Genomic DNA, 21,938 nt, shown 5'->3' on the forward strand with positions numbered 1-21,938 from the left:
TTGGATCTGCTTATTATTTTCATCAACAAATTCCCTTAGAGATCTATCCCACTCGGAAATTGTTTTCTCTGCCTGCTCAGTCTTTATTTGGAGATCTTTCTCAGACTTAGTCAAAGTTTCAATCTTAGCTTGGGCTTCCACCAACTGATCATTCAAGACCTTGATAAGCTCTTTATAGTCGACTGCTCGACATTGAGCATGACTAACAGTGATAAGTCCCTGGAGTAAATAACTGGGAAATATTAGAATAAGAATAATTAATAAGAAAGTATGTTTCTAATAAGATGCTTGCAATCATAATTTGAGCAAGGCCTTTGTAAAGGACAACTTTGACGCTTTTCCGGGGTAGAGTCTCAAAGGTCTGAGTTTTCGTTGCATGGTGAAGAGTATGGTCTAGTAACTCTTTGTCATACTCACCAACAACGCGAAGAGGCTCACTTAAGCAGGTTGAGCGAGTAGTTTGTAGGCTGGCAGAAGAGGGAAGCGACCGAGGATTCAAGCGTGGAATAGTGACTGTCTGATGAGATGGTCTCCCCTGGCTAGGTGGTGTAGTCCTCATGACCTTGCTTGGAGGAGTCAAGCTGCTACCTTCACCATTTTTTCTTCTTTTGGGCAGAAGGAGTGTTGAACTGCTTCAACATGATTGGATCTGCGTAAAAGTAAAGCAAAAACCTGGTTAGTTGAAACAATAAATGAACATAGGTGAAAAGAAAATTCTACAGAATCATCACAAAATGTAATTATGGTTACTGTCAGTAAAACCTGAGTTCAGAACTTCATTAAAAATCTTGTCTTCATCTTCCGACAATGAGCTGTCTTCTAAAAGGAGCTCAATGCTTTTGCCTTTGCCAGGCCTAGCAGGGAAGGTGGGTCGACAAGAATTCTCAAGAAGAGGCTCTCTAATGATAGGACCACCTAGTTGGCGAGGCTGAGGGGATGGTACAGGAGAAAATTGGTCAGTCACTACTTCGATATTGACATTAGACTGATCAGTCGTGTATGTTTCATCAGTCGTACTGCCCACAGCAATATCTCGGTTGTTTGGTAACATTCCGACCAATCGGAGATTCTCCAAGGAGACAAACTACTCAACATCCTTCTCCTCAAGGGCCATTTTAGCAAGATCTTCTACCCGAGCATGCATTTCCCTGGTTGGGAGAGGTTGATCAAAAGGGCATGCATGCGAAAAAGCCAAGTTGTTGGCTTTAATGTCAGTAAGGAAGTATTTCGTATAATACTTCCCAGGATTCGATTTATGGGCAATACCATGAAGGTACTTAACCCATTTTTTCCTATGAAAGATGTGGGAAAAACCTGTATTCTTATGGTTGGGGTTAGTCCTAAAATCAAACAAATAGTGTACCTCATGAGGGGTAGGTGGGTTCCAGCCTTGGAAGTGGTAGAGAATGTTTAGAGCAAACAAGGCTTGTACCCCATTTGGAGCAATCTGGAAGGGAGAAACATTAAAGTAATATGCTATTGACCTAAAGAAAGGATGCAAGGGGATTGAAGCTCCTACATAAATGTGATACTTAGACCATGCATTGTAATGCCCCACATCACTATGGCTACTTCCTGGAGTGATGACTGGCCCTACAAACCAACACGAGTCTTTCCAGCATGCTTTGTCCTCACTCGCACGCTTCCTAGGAAAATTTCCCAGGAGGTCACCCATCTTGAGATTACTCCAGGTCAAGCACACTTAACTTTGGAGTTCTCAAGTGATGGGCTACCAAAAAGAAGACGCATCTTGTTGGCATAGGTAGTACCCATCAATTCATTTAAGTTGTCTTCAACTGTGTAGTCCCATACCTACACAGTCTTAGAATCATCACACTTGACCTTCCCCAGGCGGTGTGGGATTGCACAGCTTTACCTGGCCTTTCCCCTTACGGATCACGTGATTCTGATTGTCACAGTCATAATAGACTCCACCAGGATTATTGGCTCTTTGGTTTTGGTGTGGACATATCACAGTCACTCGTTCAAGACCCAAAGTCTGAATATGCTTATCAAACATTTTGAAGTTTAGCTTAGAAGGCTTAGCTGTTATATTATTTTATAATTTAATGTAATATTCTATTATATTATAATATAATGTTTTAGATTAAATAAATGTGACAAAGAGTGTCACATATTGTAACATATAATAGAGAGTTACAATATTTAGATATATGAGATATATCCAAATAATGTAACATATTTGGTGTTACAAATTTGTAACTTCCAAATATTACCCTTTATTATGTAAATTTGTTGTTACACAATATTGAGATGAATTTCATAAAGCCATATGTGGAATGCCTGTTAGAGATATGATTTTAACCCCAATAATGTGTTTTGGGAGTTACAAAATCATTTGGGAGGGTTTGGAACCGTTTGGAAAAACAACACATTTTTAAGTGCTGAAATTGGTCAGTGGCCGCGGCCTGTGGGATAAAGACTAGTGGCCACGAGCACTAATGTCTCTGGCCACGGCCACAGGCCAAAAATTGACCAATTTTTCAGTTTTTTCAATCTTTGTTGAATGGCACAAAAAACCCAAATAACTCCCAAATCTCATTTTTAATTCCATATTAATCCAATTAAACATTGGTAACAGCCATGGTGGTTGGTGGAATTTGAAATTCAAAGGGTGTCTCTAAACTCTATAAATAGGAGCCTATATCTCACTTGTAAGACACAATATTTCTATCCATTAGAGCACTTGGCTAGAAACACCTTCAGGCTTGATAATTCCATAAAGCTTTTCCAATATCTGAGAGAGATCCCTTAGTGCTTGAGTTAGGGGGAAATAAGCTTTTGGACAAAGGTTTTAAACCTTGTTCAAATTGGTGATCCCAAGCCCTCTTCACTTAGGTTGTGTAAGTGAGAGTTTTCTTGTATTTTTGTTCTCCATTTTATTGTATTGTTTTCTTCTTATTCTCTTGTTCGTTTTACTTGTATATTTTGTTTAAGAGTTGTAATCCTTTCTTTTGTTTCAACCACATTTATTTTACTTGTAATCTTTTTCTTAGAGTTGTATTCTCACCATTCTCTTCTTCTTCATCATCTTCTTCATTTTCTTTGTTTATTTGTAATTTTCAGTTATAGAGTTGTAACTATTTTTAATCAATCATTATTTATTTGTAATATATTTCATAGAGTTGTAATTTCTACCATTTCCATCCAGGAAAATACAAATTTTCCTAACATTCAAAAGCTTATTCCTTTGTTTGTTTCAATGGAAGGTGAGACCATCAAAATCATGAACCAAGACTTAGTGAGGTTGGATAGGTTTGATGGATCCAATTTCCCTAGGTGGCAAGACAAGGTGAGATTCCTTTTGACCACTCTCAAAATCGCCTACATTCTAGAATCCACTCTAGAACCTCTCCCAACACCATCTGACAAGGACACTCTCGAGGAGGTGGAGAAGAGAAGGAAGAGGGAGGAGGACAATATCCTTTGTAGGGGTCATATCCTCAATGCCCTTTCCGATAGGCTCTATGACCTCTACACCGAAATCAAATTGGCCAAGGAGATGTGGGATGCACTTGAGAAAAAGTTCAAGGCGGAAGAGGAAGGTACCAAAATTTTTTTGATATCTCAATACTTAGATTTCAAATTTGTTGGTGATAAACCTATTCTTCCTAGAATTCATGAATTACAAATAATTGTTAACAAACTGAAAGTTTTAAAGATTGAGCTTCCCGAGGCCTTTCAAGTTGGTGCAATAGTGGCTAAATTACCACCAACTTGGAAGAGCTATAGGAAAACAATCCTTCATAAAAATGAGGATTATTCTTTGGAGGAAATCCAAAAGCATATTCGAATCGAAGAGGAATTGATATGTAGAGATAAACTTGTGGAGGGGTCTAATGGAGAGACTTCCAAAGCAAATGCGGTGTCACAACCAAAACATCCCAAAAACAAAGGGAAAAAGGGTAACGAGAAACCTTTGGGTCCAAAAACCAACCCAAACAAGTTTAATGGTGAGAAAGGTCCTTGCTTTGTGTGTGGGAAAAATGGTCACTATGCTAGAGAGTGTAGGCATAGAAAAGACAAACAAGGACCTAATGTGAACGCAACACAAGAGAAAAACATAGTTGCTACCCTTAGTGATGTGAATGCAGTCCAAGGCAAGGTGAAAGGGTGGTGGTATGATACATGTGCCACCGTCCATGTCACCTATGACAAATCCTTGTTCAAGACCTTGAAGAGTCAAAGGGCGACCATGAGATTCAAATGGGCAACGAGGGAAAATCCAAGGTACTTGGCAAAGGTACCATTGAAGTCTTTTTCACCTCCAGCAAGAAAGTTACATTAGTGAATGTACTTTATGTTCCCGAAATGAGTAGAAACTTTGTAAGTGGTGATTTGCTTGGCAAACTTGGCATTAAAGCCGATTTTGAGTCTGGTAAACTTATACTTACCAAATCAAATATATTTTTGGGAAAATGGTACTCTTGTGAGGGTATGGTTAAATTGTGTACCAATGATGTAACTTTCAATGTTATCAATAAAAATGCTAATTCCGCCTATATTGTTGAGTATGATTCTTTATTTTTGTGGCATCTTAGACTATCGCATATAGGTTTTTCAACCATGAAAATAGTAGTTAAATGTGGTATGATCGCATGCAATATTAAAAACTATGGTAAATGTGAAACATGTGTTAAGGCAAAAATGATTAAGAAACCATTTCCTAGTGTAGAAAGATCATCTAATTTACTAGATTTAATCCATAGTAATCTTTGTGAATTAAATGGTGTTTTAACTAGAGGTGGTAAAAGGTATTTTCTTACTTTTATAGATGATTTTAGTAGATATACCTATGTGTTTCTTTTAAAGCATAAAGATGAAACTTTGGATGCTTTTAAATTTTATAAATTAGAAGTTGAAAATCAACTAAATAAAAAGATTAAGGTGCTAAGAAGTGATAGAGGAGGAGAGTACTTCTCTAATGAATTCAATACATTTGGTGAAGAAAATGGTATAATTCATGAGTGCACTACACCTTATACATCACAACACAATGGTGTTGGCGAAAGGAAAAATAGGACTTATCTAGAGATGATAAATTCTATGTTGGTGTTTTCTAAGTTGAACTTCAACTTATGGGGTGAAGCGCTTTTAACCGCTTGTCACATTCTTAATCGAATACCGATGAAGAAAAATAAGATATCTCCATTTGAGTTATGGAAAGGAAGAAAACCCAACATAGGGTACTTCCAAGTGTGGGGGTGTCTTGCATATTGCAAGAAAAACGAACCTAATAGAACAAAGTTAGGTTCAAGAGCCATAAAGTGTGCTTTTGTTTGTTATGCCAACAATAGTAAAGCTTATAGGCTATTAGACTTAGAGTCTAATATTGTGATTGAATCTAGAGAAGTTGAATTTTTTGAGAATATGTTATGTGACAACAATTCTCAAGCTTCAACATCTCTAAAGGAGAATTTGTTATATGAGAACAATTCTCAAGCTTCTACATCCAAAGTTGATTCTCAAGAGGAGAAGTCTCAAAAGGATGTAAAGCAACCCTTTAAACCTAGAAGAAGTCAAAGGCTTAAAAATCATAAAAGTCTAGTAGTTGATGAGATAGATTATCAATGAATTTCGTTCTACATGGTAGAAGGAAATAGAGAGGAAGTTATTAGGAAAATTCCTATTGTACTTCTCGTTGAGGATGATCCTAAGACTTATAGAGAAGCTATGAAATCGAGAGATAGTGCATTTTGGAAAGAAGCCATCAATGATGAGATGGATTCCATTCTTTCCAATAACACTTGGGAATTGGTAGACCTCCCACCGGGGTCTAAGACAATTGGGTGTAAGTGGGTATTTAGGAGAAAATACCACACTAAGGGCACTATCCAAACTTTTAAAGCTAGATTAGTAGCTAAAGGGTTTAGGAAAAAAGAGGGTATCGATTATTTCGATACTTATCCGCTTGTTGCAAGAACAACTTCTATAAGAATTTTGTTCGCTTTAGCTTCTATACACAACTTGTATGTTAATCAAATGGATGTCAAAACGACATTCCTTAATGGTGATCTCAATGAGGAGGTCTATATGGAACAACCTGAAGGGTTTGTCCTACCAAAATATGAACATTAAGTATGTAGACTTGTAAAATCCTTATATGGATTGAAACAAGCTCCTAAGCAATGACATGAGAAATTTGATCAAGCCATCATGTCTAATGGGCTTAGACATAACAATGGAGACAAGTGTTTGTATTCCAAAACTTGTAAGGGATATGTGATCATTGTTTGCTTATACGTGGATGACATGTTTATTCTAAGTAATAGCATGAAAGGGATAGAAGAAACGAAGAGGTTTCTATCATCAACCTTCAAGATGAAAGATCTTGGAGAAGTTGACACCATACTTGGTATCAAAGTAAAGAAACATAGTGGGGGGTTTTGTGTTAAGGCAAGCCCACTATGTTGAGAAAGTATTGAACAAATTTAACCATCTCAAGGTTAAAGATGCCAATACTCCATTCGATCATAGTGTAAAACTAGAGAAGAATAAAGGAAGAGCAGTGGCTCAATTGGAGTACGCTAGTGATATAGGGAGTCTAATGTACGCTGCCCAATGTACTAGACCTGATATAGCATTTTCGGTAAGTAAACTTAGTAGTTTTACAAGTAATCCAAGTGTGGATCACTGGAAGGCAATTGGAAGAGTCCTAGGTTATCTCAAGAAAACCAAAGGACTAAGCCTTCACTACTCCAAATTTCCTTCGATATTAGACGGATATACAGATGCAAGTTGGATATCTAATCTTGGGGACAACTTTTCCACAACTGCTTGGGTATTTACACTTGGTGGAGGTGCAATTTCTTGAGGTTCCAAGAAACAAACCTGTATATCTAATTCCACTATGGAAGCAGAGTTCATAGCTCTAGCTGCTACCGGCAAAGAGGTCGAATGATTAAGGGATCTGTTGATAGAGATTCCCCTACAAAGAAAATGTATCTACTATATCGATACATTGTGATAGCCAAGCGACATTGGCTAGAGCATACAACGGAGTGTATAATGGGAAGTCTAGACATATTAGTCTAAGACATGCATATGTAAGAGAATTGATTCAAAGAGGGGTCATCTCAATATCCTATGTGAGAACAAGTGGAAATCTGGCGGATCCTTTCACTAAGCCACTAACGAGGGATTTAGTGGCTGCATCATCTCGAGGGATGGGACTTAAACTCCCTAAAGAGATTCACGATTGATGGTAACCTATCTTAACACTAGTTATTCAACTAGTGTTAGGTTCAATAGGTAACAACAAGTCAATCAAGTGAATATTAGTTGTACTCAAAACAAGTCCCATCTGAGATATTGAGTACTTGTGTGTTACCAAGTGGAGGGTTAAAACTGAAAGGTTTTTTAATAGAATGTAGTCTTGTAAAGACAAGTATTTTTTGGTAACAAAATACTGTAAGAATTCTACCTATATAGACCTAGGGGTGGTGCCGCCTCTCATGAGGATTGGGAGTATTCTCAAGAACGTCCATGAATGGAAAGGTGCACATGGCATTTATGGTGCAAAGCGAGACATATAGGTCTCAAGTGAACATCGCAAAGGTGTGTGTGTTATCACCGATTTGTTATCATGAAAAGACGGTTCAATGCCTAGTGCAACGAAATTTTCGACAAATTTTGTGATAATTACACTATAGTAAAGTTCAAGTTGAAAAACACTTTGCTTTATGCACTAATGCAATGACTCCTATAAGAGAGAGTTCTTATTTAATCAAGTGGGGGATATGTTATATTTCAAAATATAATGATTGATTAAATAAGTGTTACAATAGATAACTATTTAATCTAGTGGGTGAATGTTATATTATTTTATAATATAATGTAATATTATATTATATTATATTATAATATAATGTTTTAGATTAAATAAATGTGACAAAGAGTGTCACATATTGTAACATATAATAGAGCGTTACAATATTTAGATATATGAGATATATCCAAATAATGTAACATATTTGGTGTTACAAATTTGTAACTTCCATATATTACCCTTTATTGTGTAAATTTGTTGTTACACAATATTGAGATGAATTTCATAAAGCCATATGTGAAATGGCTGTTAGAGATATGATTTTAACCCAAATAATGTGTTTTGGGAGTTACAAAATCATTTGGGAGGGTTTGGAACCGTTTGGAAAAACAGCACATTTTTAAGTGCTGAAATTTGTCGGTGGCCGCGGCCACAGGCCAACAACTGACCAATTTTTCAGTTTTTTCAATCTTTGTTGAACGACTCAAAAAACCCAAATAACTCCCAAATCTCATTTTTAATTCCATATTAATCCAATTAAACATTGGCAAAATCCATGGGGGTTGGTGGAATTTGAAATTCAAAGGGTGTCTCTAAACTCTATAAATAGGAGCCTATAGCTCACTTGTAAGACACAATATTTCCATCCATTAGAGCACTTGGCTAGAAACACCTTCAGGCTTGATAATTCCATAAAGCTTTTCCAATATCTGAGAGAGATCCCTTAGTGCTTGAGTTAGGGGGAAATAAGCTTTTGGACAAAGGTTTTAAACCTTGTTCAAGTTGGTGATCCCCAACCCTCTTCACTTAGGTTGTGTAAGTGAGAGTTTTCTTGTATTTCTGTTCTCCATTTTATTGTATTGTTTTCTTCTTATTCTCTTGTTCTTTTTACTTGTATATTTTGTTTAAGAGTTGTAATCCTTTCTTTTGTTTCAACCACCTTTATTTTACTTGTAATCTTTTGCTTAGAGTTGTATTCTCACCATTCTCTTCTTATTCATCATCTTCTTCATTTTCTTTGTTTATTTGTAATTTTCAGTTATAGAGTTGTAACTCTTTTTAATCAATCATTATTTATTTGTAATATATTGCATAGAGTTGTAATTTCTTACACTTTCCATTGAGGCAAATACATATTTTCCTAACATTAGCTACGAACCAGGAAGGCACACGATCTTCTTCTTTCCTCAATTTAAGTGTAGCATTTTGGTTGATTTCTATGGCAAAAGTCTGGGTAACCTTCCTCTTGGGTTTACTAGTTTTCAAGCTTGGCGAGGAGGCTTTGAAGAAGATTCAATCTCTGCTTCTTCTAATAGATTTTCTCCCACACAGGGCACTCGTTCTACCACCTTTTGTGTTGCTCTACGAGCATCTTGGGGATCTTGTTCCTGAGGGAGTTGGTTAGACTTTTTCACCCTCATCGGTTGGTTCTGATGTTGCTGCTTAAGGAACTGATCTTCGTGAAGAAAGTATAAAGTTGACCGCGAAGGGATATTCTTGAGACGACAAAGACGGTCTTCCAGAGTTCATTTGCTTTGAGATTTGGAAGAGGAATCGCTGATCGGAAGAGTATCACTTGAAGCGGGAGCTGAGGAATCGAAGTCTCTTTGGTTGTCACCTCCACTATAGTCAAAGTGACTCATCTACAAAAAATAACAGGAGGTGAGTAAACCAAACAAAAAGTGAGTAGTAAAAGTATTTACTGCCCAGTAAATATTTTCTTTAAGCAATGAAAACATTTTACTACCCAAATAAAGACATCTTTAATAGCCAAAGAATTTTAATCAGTTCTCAAGGAAAATGGAAGTTATTTTGGGTGTTATGTGTTTGAGGACATTAATCTTATAATTTTGTCTTGTGTGTTTTTGAACTATAAAATTTTGTGCTTAACTAAATATGCATGAACCCGAGTGGTTGGGTGTGTAATCCAAGCAGTAAAACATGATTGTCAAGTAGCTAGCTTGCAAAATTTCCTAAAGGCTTATGATGTCCGATCGGCTTGAGGTCCCCGAAGGGGCAGGGCACCGAGTGGTTACGGTGCATAGCCAAGCGGCTCGGTGGGTTCGAAAGAGCCAAGGCATCCAAATGCCCAGGCAGCTAAGGAGTGTTGTCGAGGGGCTACCTGGGTACCGAGGGCCAAAAAGGTCCAAACGACTAGAAGGGCCTAAGGAGAAAAAATACCCGAGGAGTTCGGCTGTAAGGGGGATCAAGCGGTTAAGGAACTATTTGGGTTCTGAGGGCCATTAGGGGTCCAGTCGGCTAGATAGTTCCAAAGGGCTTGGTGGTCCGACCAGCTCAATAGAATCAGAGCAATTCGAGAATCCGAGCAGTCCGACCAGCTCAGTAGAGTTTGAGCGGTCAAAACCTCAAAAACGGGTGGCCAAAAAAAAAACAAATTCGATGGGCTAAAGGGTATAGAGCATAACGTGAAGCATAAACACATTTTCCTAATCTTGGGGCATGCAAACAAGATCAAAATGAATTTCAAGGGTTCAACAAGTCTCAAGAAAATATCAAATGCTCATCCTATACCATGAACCCGAATGTACAATGTGGAATGGGAAACCATTTTTTCTTCAAAATTTCATGAAATTGGAGGAAAATTTGACTAACCCAAGTCCTAACTACACTAAAACAGCCACAAAATCTCTATTTTACAAAGATTTATCACAAAAATTCCAAGAGTTCATTCCAAAAGGGTGTTTCGACATTTGTATGTTCTAAAAAGTTTTTGTGTACAATTTTAAAGCTTAAAATGCTTGAAAGTAAAGATTAAGAAGAGAAAACTTACTCAAATGGGTGGAAGAGCCTTGGTTTTCTAGAGAATCTCCTTTGAAATTTCTTGGAGAAAATGAGACATGAAACTTTGATGAGGAGATTGACCACGACAAGGAATGGCATGGAGGAGTCTTTTTATGAAGTGTGTTTTTGGTATGAGAGGGTGAGGTAAGAATGGGGTTATTTATAGGAAAAGAATGGAGTCCTCAACTCTTAATTTTTCATATATCCCACTTTCTGGTAAATTGGTAACTACCTTTTTTGTGAACTTAAAAATTTAATCACACGTTTATTTGAAAAAGGCGAGAGGGTGCCAAAGGTCATTTTTGGAACGGAAATTAGTAAATTTACTGGTGGATCCTTACAAGGAGTTAGAGGAAAAGTCTATTATATGAGAAAATCGTATAATAAACTTGGGGGGCAAATGTTTGTTGGGAAACTCATACAGGATATTTATTTATTTTCATGTAGATCTAATATTCAATAAATTAATATGAGATAACCTAGAACATTTTTTTAAAATTGAATTAAAAGAGAAATAATGATAAGAATTCTTACATTATACGGAGCGGAATAATAGAGTCATTCCTTCAATTTCTCTAACCCTTGTATTCTTTCTGTCACAGAGTATAACCAAGAAACTGAACCGATCTTCAATTTTCTTCACAGCCTTCCAAAGTATCCTTAGAATCACCTAGACTAGAGTGAGCAATTCTCAACACATGAGATAGATACAAAGAGAAGAGAAAAGAATAAAGAGGCTTAGAAAATGACTTGTGTTTAGAGAGAATCTAAAACCTATCAGAAAATCTGACTTGTGACTTGTGTGACTTCTGATTTCAACTCTCTCTTAACATTCCTTTTATAGACTCATTTAGGTCATTTATTTAATTAAAAAATCAATAAAATATTAGCCAATAAACAGCCCTAGGTTGAAATTATCATGGGCTTTAGGCCCATGAAATTTCTCATTTGATTATAAGCTCATTGGACGTAAAATCAAGGCTTGCATTATTTTCTATTGATTTAATTAATTAAATAATTATTTAAATCCTTTATCAAATTAATTATTTATAATTTGAACGTTGATTTAAACTTATTTATTAATTTAGATACCAATCTATCTTAATTAATAAATCTGCCATAATTTCTCTTTTCTTCTAAAAATTACATAACTTTGTGAAACTATCCAAAATTGACCTGATCAACTTTGATAATTCTAATTGATAATTAAATCAATTAATTGAGACTATCTACATGATTTTATCCAAGGTACAGTGGGGACCATGGGCCTATGAAATCAAGCTCCAATAAGTTATCATAAATTTACTAACTTATTAATTCCTCGTGACTCCACTGAAGACTCGGAATTGCACTCTTGAATTCATAGAACGCTCTATAACAAATATAGATACGCTATTAATTATCCATTGTTACAACCATAATTTTCACTCAGTCCTCTATAGACGGTCTGCAATGAGATGGGTCTAAAATACCGTTTTACCCCTCATTGTATTTTATCCTTAAAACACTTAGTTCCTTGTAAATGATATTTCAATAAACTAATATTAATTACTGAAATGAGATCTCTATCATTTAGCACCTTGAACCAAACTAAAAGGAAACCATCATTTCACTTCTTCATCAAAAGCTATAGATGTTCATATCTATGATTAACACTCCCACTCAATTGTACTACCATGTTCCCAAGATGTAAGTATGGGCTAGTCCGTAGGGTAAGCTGGTACGAACAAGTCAAAGAACTCAAATAATACAATCAGTTAGAATACTAACCACTCATAATTGAGATTGAATTGACATATGGCCAACTATATGATATGAATAGAATAGATAATAATGGTATGTTTACTTATCTTATCAACTGTCAATATCAGTCATGTCCGATGTAACAAATACATCCGATCTTATCTACTTTGCTAATGTTCTGGAAAGAACATAACACCACAATGTGTAGGTAGATCATATCATAGATTGGTAAGTCAGTGTAAATCATGTGCACTGACTAATCTTAGGACAAACTTATTTTGAACATATAATCATATTTATATTCCACTGTGATTATGTCACTATAAATATGATTAGTTATATGCTTGGGATTTAATAGAAGTTTATATTAAACAAATAGGCATGAAAATAAAACATGTGAGCAAGGAGATTGACCAAGTCAAAAAAATGATTTCTATTCTTTTATTGATAATAAAATGAGATTACAAAGAAATTGGGTTTTAATTAGGGCATAAAATCCTAACAATGTTATCCCTAAAATTTCATTTTAATGGCATAGCAATCAGAGGTGAAAGGTGGCAACTCGTGACTACCTAGTTGGGCATTAATGATTAGTAAGTATGTTAACCAAGGGAAGGATATTGGTGAAAAAGATGGTTCTGCCTAGTCAAGAAATGATCGACCCGACCAGAGAATATTTTTGTCTGGTCAGAAAGGGACTCACCCGACCAGATACACAGTTTTTCCAACTAGAAAGGGATTTAGCCAATCAAAGATGTCGTTCACCCGACCAGTCACCTTAGCAATAGGTTTCATTTGACCAGTCATCTCAGAAATTAGTGTCATCCGACCAGCTATGTCAGAATGAGCATGTAGCCGACCGGCTATGTCAAATTGAGGATGTAGTCGGCCAGATGTGTCAGAATTTCAAGAGTTCACTTCCCACTGACTTCTTTGTAGAATCTCAGTAACAACTTCAACCCGAATCTCTCGTAACTATCGCGTGAATCTCTCAAATATCCCGAAGTAATAGCTATATTTTTGTAATCTAAATTTGTTTATTACTTTATTAATTAAAGTTGGTTGAAACAGCCAAGGACCCCGTCAAAACGGGATATTTTTTAGGTACGATCCATGAGCCTATAAATAAAGAGCTCGTGGCATCCTTGGGAGGATCAAATCTTTTTTAGACTGAAAAAAATCTCTAGTTTTGAGACTTTGAGACTGTTACTTGGGGCATTCTGGAGCATTTCTGAGAGTTTAGAGAGAGAAACATTGTACTTTTCTACTTATACTTGAGAAACTCAATTGACTCAAATTCATCTGATCTTAAGTGTAGGATACATATAACAAAACTCCAAGTGGATTAGGCTATTACCAATAGATTGGGGCTAAACTAATATAAAATTATTTGTGTCATTTATTTTCTATTCAAGGTTTACTATCGTTTTTCCGTCTACTCCCTGTTGGCCAAAATCATGGTCAACAAAAAGATATTTTATTTTTCTGAAAAAAATAAAATATAATAATTAATCTTTTAAATTCAAACAATTTAGAAAATTAATTAAATAAACAATTAACTGCACAAAAATAGGATCTAACTTGGGCACCAAGAATGGTGCCCTAGATCACTTGGGTTGGTGGCTACAAGGTGAGCCAAGAGTAACAGGTGCGTGCGGCTGGGTGGCTGATGCATGCAGGTGGGCGTAGGTGCGCAGGGGCTCGGGCTAGAGGTTGGCGCATGCAGTAGGGGAGCTGAGGGGCTCGCGCACGCAGGAAGCAGGGGAGCCGTGGGGCTAGTGCGCTTAGCTGGAGGCTCGGGTCATGTGCCTCCTAGGTGCATGGATCGAATCTTTTCTTTTCTTTATATACATAATTTTTAGATCTTAATTTCAACAAAAAAAAATTACAAAAATCCTATGCCCTTTATGGCTTACACAAGATCTAGAAATTCAAATTCCTATCCCAATAGCACCATATAATTAATGATCCATCATTGAACCATACATTCAAAAGACATATCCATTCATTCAATATACATATCTACATATATATAACAAATTCAAGAAACCCACACAATACTTAATATATATATAGACTACTATGGTACAAATTGTTGGTATTAAAATGTATAAATCAGAGATATGCAGCAGAATGAGTTGTTAATAATTTGTTAATATCAGTCATGATCATACATATATAGATATATTAAATCACATATAAATAGATTAGAGATTACCTCTTGAAGCATATCCAGTATCCACGAATCTTTTTGTATAAATCAAGAATTTTCCAATCCAAGTTTTGAAAGCTCACACCTTGATCTTCCAGACCAATCCTCAAACACACAAGGAAGTGTGTGAGCACGTAGGATTCAAAAGGTTGATTTAGGACTCTTTAAATGTACTCAACACATGAGATCAAGAGAGGTTTGATTGAGAGAAGATGTATTGAATAGTTTTTCAGGTTTAGAAAAACTATTGCTTTCTTTTCAGAGAGAGAGAGAGAGAGTGTGATAGTCTACAAAAACCATTTTTTTTTAAATTATTGCTTCTTTTCAGAGAGAGAGAGAGAGAGTCTGATAGTCTATGAAAACCTTTTTTTTTTTAAGTATTGCTTCTTTTCAGGTATATAAAGATAATTAACTAATTTAATTCATCTTTATTTTATTTAAATTAAAATTGATCAGTTATAATCTATTTAATCATTTAATTTAAATCATATTCAAAAAAGAATAATTAAATATATATATAATTGAATAAACAAATTATTTGAAATTCAAATTTTAAATCGCAGGGATAGGAAATCCCTTTGTGTGACGGCCTGTACAGTGAGTGTGTCGCCCCACATATTTGGATTATCCCTAATTGTCTCATTTGCTTATCTAATCAATATTTAAGATAATATATTTATCCCAAAATAAATATCAGTTAATTCAAAATTAATTTTATCTTAAAATATCAGTTTTAAATAAATAAATATCTTATTCTAAATAAGATAATTATTATTCTCTCTTTTTATATTAATCCAAACATGATTAGTATTTATTTTAACCTATAGTTTTTCGAAATAAAAACTATATAGTTAAATAATTAATCAATTGTCCATAATTATCACATAATTATTTCATTGCCCTGGAAATTTAATTCTTTTGCAATTAAGTCATTCTCTCTACAAATCTTTCTTTTGACATCCTTACCCTTGACAGTGTAGGACACAGGTGATCTGGGGACCATGGACCTATAATACAAAGCTCCAATAATCTAGATTATTAATTAAACTCTTTAATCTAATAATCTTATTTATTAATTCCATGATTACTCCACTATAAATATTGAATTGCATTCTAAGTATTTATAGAATTATATTTACAGAGTTTTCTCTTGTAGTCCATTGATATAATTAATAAATGTAGTTATGTAACGACCCAAAATTACTAATATGGCTTAAGGGCCTTGATTAGTGCGCTGGGAAGGCATAATTGTTTTATGTGTGAATTTATTGATTTAATGCATGATTATATGATAAGCATGCTTGTATGATTATATGAATGTAAATGTGGTTAAATGTTATATCTGTGAGAACCACATTATTATGTGGGTAGATCTGCAGTGTGCGACTTGAGGTGATCCTAGGGAGCCAATTAGCGGGAAGTCACAACGGGGCTCAATATTTGATTTTGGACAAGTCAGGGGTATTTCAGGTATCGGGTGGTTATTTAGACTATCGGGTTATGGAAATAAATATATGGAGATATATTTGAGGTTAGGAAGCTTAGGCGGGAATATTGGGGAATTTTACCATTTTGCCCTCAGGGACGCTTCCGGTACGCCGAGCCTCGGGATTGATCTAATTAGCTAAGATTAGACTAAGTAATCAGAAAGTAGTAGAACAAAAGACCCAAACCGACCCATGTTCTCCCTCCTCCTCTTCTCACTCTTTTCTCTCTTAAAGAAACCTAAGGAAAACTCAATTGGGAATTCTATGTTTGAGCTGAATTTATGAAGGATTAGCCTAGTTCTGAATAAGGGACACTCAACCAGGATCAAGGTAAGAATTGAGTTTTGTTTTTGGGTGTTAGAACTCTGAGTATTTTTTTGCAGAATATTAAGGTGCTTATGGTTTTGATGTTTAAGGGGTGAATTGAAGCTGAGAGCTTGGGTTTTAGCTCAGAAGTTGTCAAGGAAGTGGTTCAGCAAAGAAGGTAAGCTTCAATTCATAATTTAGAGGTTAAAATTTGAGTTTTCAAGTCTGGTTTTTGGTGTTTTGAGTTGCTGGGTTTCAAAAATGAAAATTGAATTTTAGTAGGTTTTTAAGCTGGATTTCTGATGGATTATGCTGTTAGAATCATGTTAAAAGTTTTGTGATTAATGGGTTTTGAATTAGAGTGCTTTGGGATGGTTTTGAATGAGGTTAGGATGCTAGAAATGATGGATTTTCTGGGCACGAAGGGCAGGGCCGCGGCTTTGTTCTAGAGCGTTGCGGCCCTATGAAGCAAGGAAACCAGGGAGGCTCGGCCAAAAGGGAGCGCTGCGGTGCCACAGGGAAGGGCCGCGGCACGTGTCTGTCCACTGGGGGGCATGAGTTCTATTTAAGGGGTGGGTCGTGGCTAGGTTTCAAGGGCCACAACCCTTGGGTGCATTCTTGATCTTTTGGGGATTTTAAGTGCGGGAATCTAACCTAGGGTGCTCGGGATCGATTTCACCACCGTGTTTGGTGGAATTCGATATCTTGGAAGCTAGCGTTGTACCCGGAAACCTTTATTTGAATATTTATGGAATCCATTACCTTGGTTGTGACTAGGTGTTAAAGCTAGGGCTCGGGAAACGGATCGTGATCAAAGGACGTCGCTCGTAGTCAGTGAACGTAGAAATTAAAGGTAAGAAAACAGCACCCGGTTGTGTAATTGTAATGGGACTAAGGGTCCCCTAATATGTATGCTTTGAAAGGATGGTATTATGCCATGTAAACAGTAAACCAACGACCTAAGAGCACCAAGGTTACACTAGCACTCAGGGCGCGGCTCGGCCACTGGTTGCTGAGGACAGCTTATTATGCACTGAGCTCGGTTTAAGCGTGCTGGAGTCAGTGGGGTAGACAGAGGGTGCAACCTAAGTTATCGGCCTTGATAATCATGTTGCTTGATTGTTATTAACGTTTAAATTGCAACCTTGACTTTGAGTAAATGTTATGTGATTAATATGAGTGTTAAGTGTTTGATCATGCCTAAAGAGTTAATTATCTGTTATTGTTGTTTGTGATGCATATTATGTTTTCTTGTTGGGCCTTGGCTCACGGGTGCTACGTGGTGCAGGTAAAGGCAAGGGAAAACTTGATCAGCCCTGACTTGGAGAGCTCTGTGAGCTGATTGTACATGACCAGCTGCTCAGCCGCCAAGGTCGAGGGGAAGGCAGGAACAGGGAAACCATAAATGTCTGTTTTGCCTTAGAACGGCTGATGGTTGTCTGTATTTTTGGAAATTCTATAAACCGACTTTTAAACACTGTTTCTTTTTGGGATCCCATGTGTAAAATTGTTTAATTATATAAAATGTATCTTTTGAGACCAAAACCCTTTTTAACCCTAGCACATTCATGCTTAGTGACACGTTTTCAATTAAATGACTTGATTAGCAAGTCCTGCACCTTTATAAGTACACAGTGTAGCAGTCTTGGCCATCCAGGCCGTTACAACTTGGTATCAAAGTGTCCTAGGTTTAAGGGTTCCTGAAGACCGGCTGGACATGTACATTCGCTGCTAGAGAGAAGCTCGATTCAGGGTTTGGTAATGTGTATATGTGCTTATATGCCTGAAATGAGTTATGAATGTTGTTATTTATTGGATTAATATGAGGCATGAGATACTGATAGGGCCTGGCCCTTGACTGCTGTATGAAAATATTAAGGCATGCTTATCAGCATCGCAGTGCATGTAAATGAATATTTGAATGATAAATTGTATATTGTGTATTGGTAAATGTTTTTATCTTAGTTGTGGTGTGGTAATGTTGGGGTATGCTTATCAGCAGCCAGTGCATGTGGATGAATGCCTATATTTTGACTGTTTGTGGTTGGTTATGTTCCTTTGATGGATTTTGGGTAAGCTTTTACCCTGTCATCATGGTCTGACTGCCAAGTCATTGATTGCAGATTGACTTGGATAGCTATGCGTCCAAGAAAATCTACACGACTAGCCGGCACTAAGTCTGGGACTGGGAGTAATGACCAGGGCCAGATTCCTCAGCTAGTCCCTGAGAACTGGCAGCAACTCATGGCAGATATGCAAGCTTGATAATATAGCCAAGATGAACAGATTCGCCTATTGCGTCAGCAGGCTCCATTAAGGAGTGCTACCCCTATTGTACCACCTACAGTGGTACCGGTTGTACAGCCAGGAGAGGTTGGAAACAGGTGGGAGTCGTTATATGAGCGGTTTAGGAAGCAGCAACCTCCAATCTTTGAGGGGGGACCTGATCCATTGAAGACCGAGCAATGGCTGACTATGATTACTACTATCCTGGATTTTATGAGGATAGAGGGACATGACAGAGTGGCCTGTGCCACGTATATGTTGAGAGAGGATCCCTGCATCTGGTGGGAGGTGGCTTCACAGAACAAGGATGTCACTACTCTGAGTTGGGAAGGCTTCAGAGATTTGTTTAGCCAGAAATACTACAATGTTGCTGTGAGGGCAGCAAAAGTTAATGAGTTTGTGGGTTTGGTGCATGGCAATATGATTGTTACAGAGTATGCTCTAAAATTTGACAGGCTTGCGAAGTTTGCACCAGATCTTGTGCCTACTGATGCTACTAGGCAGGATAGATTTATCAGGGGGCTTAATGCTATGATAGCCCGAGATGTTAGGATTACAACGGTACCTGGAGGAACAACTTATGCCTAGGCCATCGAGAAGGCTCTTACCACTGAGGAAGCGGATAACAAGATTTGGAGGGAAAGTGAGGTGAGGCGCGAGGGCCGCAGAGTGGTGCCTCCTTATTCTGGGACAGGTAGGAGCGGAGGCCCCAGTGACTTCAAGAGAAAGACTCCTGACACTTCGACTGCTGCTGGTCCTGACAAGAGGGGTCGGGGTGGTTAGTGTGGCCGTCAGGGTGTTGATGAGGCATGGCTGACCTATCCAGAGTGCCCGAGGTGTAGAAGGCATCACTTGGGTGAATGTTGGGCCAAAGCTTGTTTTGTGTGCGGAACAGTGGGGCATCTCAGGAAGGACTGCCCAACAGTGAAGCAGGGAAAGTGGATAGCTTGACTCCAGCTCGAGTATTCACTTTGATGCAGGCAGAGGCCGAGGCTAGTCCCTCGGTAGTGACAGGTCAGCTTTCTAGCGTTGGCTCTCCTTTTACTGTATTGATTGATTCTGGTGTGACACATTCCTTTGTTTCTAGAAAAGTGATTGATAGATTGTGTAGACCTAGTGAATATCGGACTGCGGGGTTCAGGACTTTATTGACTACAAGGGAACTAGTAATTTCTATGAGATGGATTAGGGAACTACCAGTGATGGTTGATAGTAGGGAACTTTTACAGTGGATTTGATTGAGTTAGACATGGAGGATTTTGACATGATTCTGGGAATGGGCTGGTTGGTCAAATATGGGGCTACTATTGACTGCAGGAAGAAGATGGTGACTTTTGAGCCTGAGGGCGAGGATCCTTTTGTCTTTGTGGGTGCGGTATGTGGACCCCGCGTACCCATGATTTCAGCGTTGAGAGCCAAAGGCTTGTTGCAGGGAGGATGCATAGGTTTTCTGGCCAGTGTAGTGGATACCACTAGGGTTATGCCAGCAGGGCCGGGATAGACCAGAATGGTGTGTGAGTATTTAGACGTATTTCCTGAGGATCTACCAGGGTTGCCGCCGTACAGGGAGATTCAGTTTGAGATTCAGTTAGCACTAGGGACAGAGCCAGTATCAAGGACACCATATAGAATGGCACCAGCTGAGCTGAAGGAACTAAAGATACAGTTGCAGGAGCTTCTGGATTTGGGATTCATCAGACCTAGTTACTCACCATGGGGTGCTCCAGTGTTATTTGTTAAGAAGAAGGACGGGACATTGAGGATGTGTATAGACTACCGAGAATTGAACAAGTTGACTATAAAGAATAAGTACCCTCTACCAAGGATTGATGACTTGTTCGATCAACTGCAGGGAAAGACGGTGTTCTCAAAGATAGATCTACAATCTGGTTATCACCAGCTTAGGATCAAAGATGAGGATATACCGAATACGGCCTTCCGGATGCGATATGGGCACTATGAGTTCTTGGTCATATCTTTCGGTTTAACCAATGCCCCGACAACTTTTATGGATTTGATGAACAGGGTGTTCAAGGACTTCTTAGATCAGCCCGTCATTGTTTTCATCGACGACATTCTAGTATACTCCAGTTCAGAGGGAGAGCATGAGCAGCTTCTTCAACCGGTTTTACAGAGGTTAACGGAGCATCAGTTGTACGCCAAGTTTAAGAAGTGTGAGTTTTGGTTTCCAGAGGTGACTTTCCTTGGGCATATAGTTGGTGCAGAAGGGATTAAGGTGGATCCATCCAAGGTGGAAGCAGTAAGAGATTGGCCGAGGCCAAGGAACGCCTTGGAGGTGCGGAGTTTCCTTGGGTTGGCAGGCTATTACAGGTGGTTTGTGGAGGGATTCTCAAAGATTGCTTCACCGATGACAAAGTTGACAAGAAAGAATCAGAGGTTTGTTTGGTCAGAGAGGTGTGAGAGAAATTTCCAAGATTTGAAGCGACGGCTTATCTTTGCACCTGTGCTGAGTCTTCCTTCGGAGGAAGGAAAGTTTGTGGTTTACTGTGATGCATCGAGGATGGGATTAGGTTATGTGCTGATGTAGAATGAGAAAGTTATAGCCTATGCATCGCGGCAGTTGAAGGAGTATGAGCAGCGGTATCCTACTCATGATTTGGAGCTGGCGGCAGTGGTATTCGCACTGAAGGTTTGGCGGCATTATCTGTATGGGGAGAAGTGCGAGATATACACTGACCACAAGAGTTTGAAATATTTCTTCACTCAGAAGGATATGAACATGAGACAGAGACGCTGGTTGGAGCTGGTTAAGGATTATGATTGCGATATCCTTTACACCAACTCAAAGACACAGTGGGACTTTGTGTCTCGGTGTGGATGATAGTAGATAGATACACCAAGTCAGCTCATTTTCTGCTGGTGAAGTCGACCTATACAGTGGAACAATATGCAGAGTTGTATTTGAGGGAGATAGTTTTTCTCCATGGGGTTCCAAAGTCTATTGAATCTGATCGAGATCCTATCTTTACCTCTAAGTTTTGGGAAGCTCTACAGAGAGCTATGGGGACCGAGTTGAAGTTTAGCACAGCTTTTCATCCTCAGACTGATGGACAGTCTGAGAGAACGATTTAGGTGTTGGAGGACATGCTTAGGACGTGTGTGATTGATTTCGAGGGATCTTGGAGTAAGTATCTACCATTGATTGAGTTCTCGTATAACAACAGTTATCAATCCACGATTGGAGTGGCTCCTTATGAAATGTTATATGGGAGAAAGTGTAGATCACCCATTCATTGGGATGAGATGGGTTAGAGGAGGTACTTAGGGCCATATATGGTTCAGAAGACTAATG

The sequence above is a fragment of the Humulus lupulus genome, chromosome 2, assembly GCF_963169125.1.
Source record: "Humulus lupulus chromosome 2, drHumLupu1.1, whole genome shotgun sequence".
NCBI classification, from domain to species: Eukaryota; Viridiplantae; Streptophyta; class Magnoliopsida; order Rosales; family Cannabaceae; genus Humulus; species Humulus lupulus.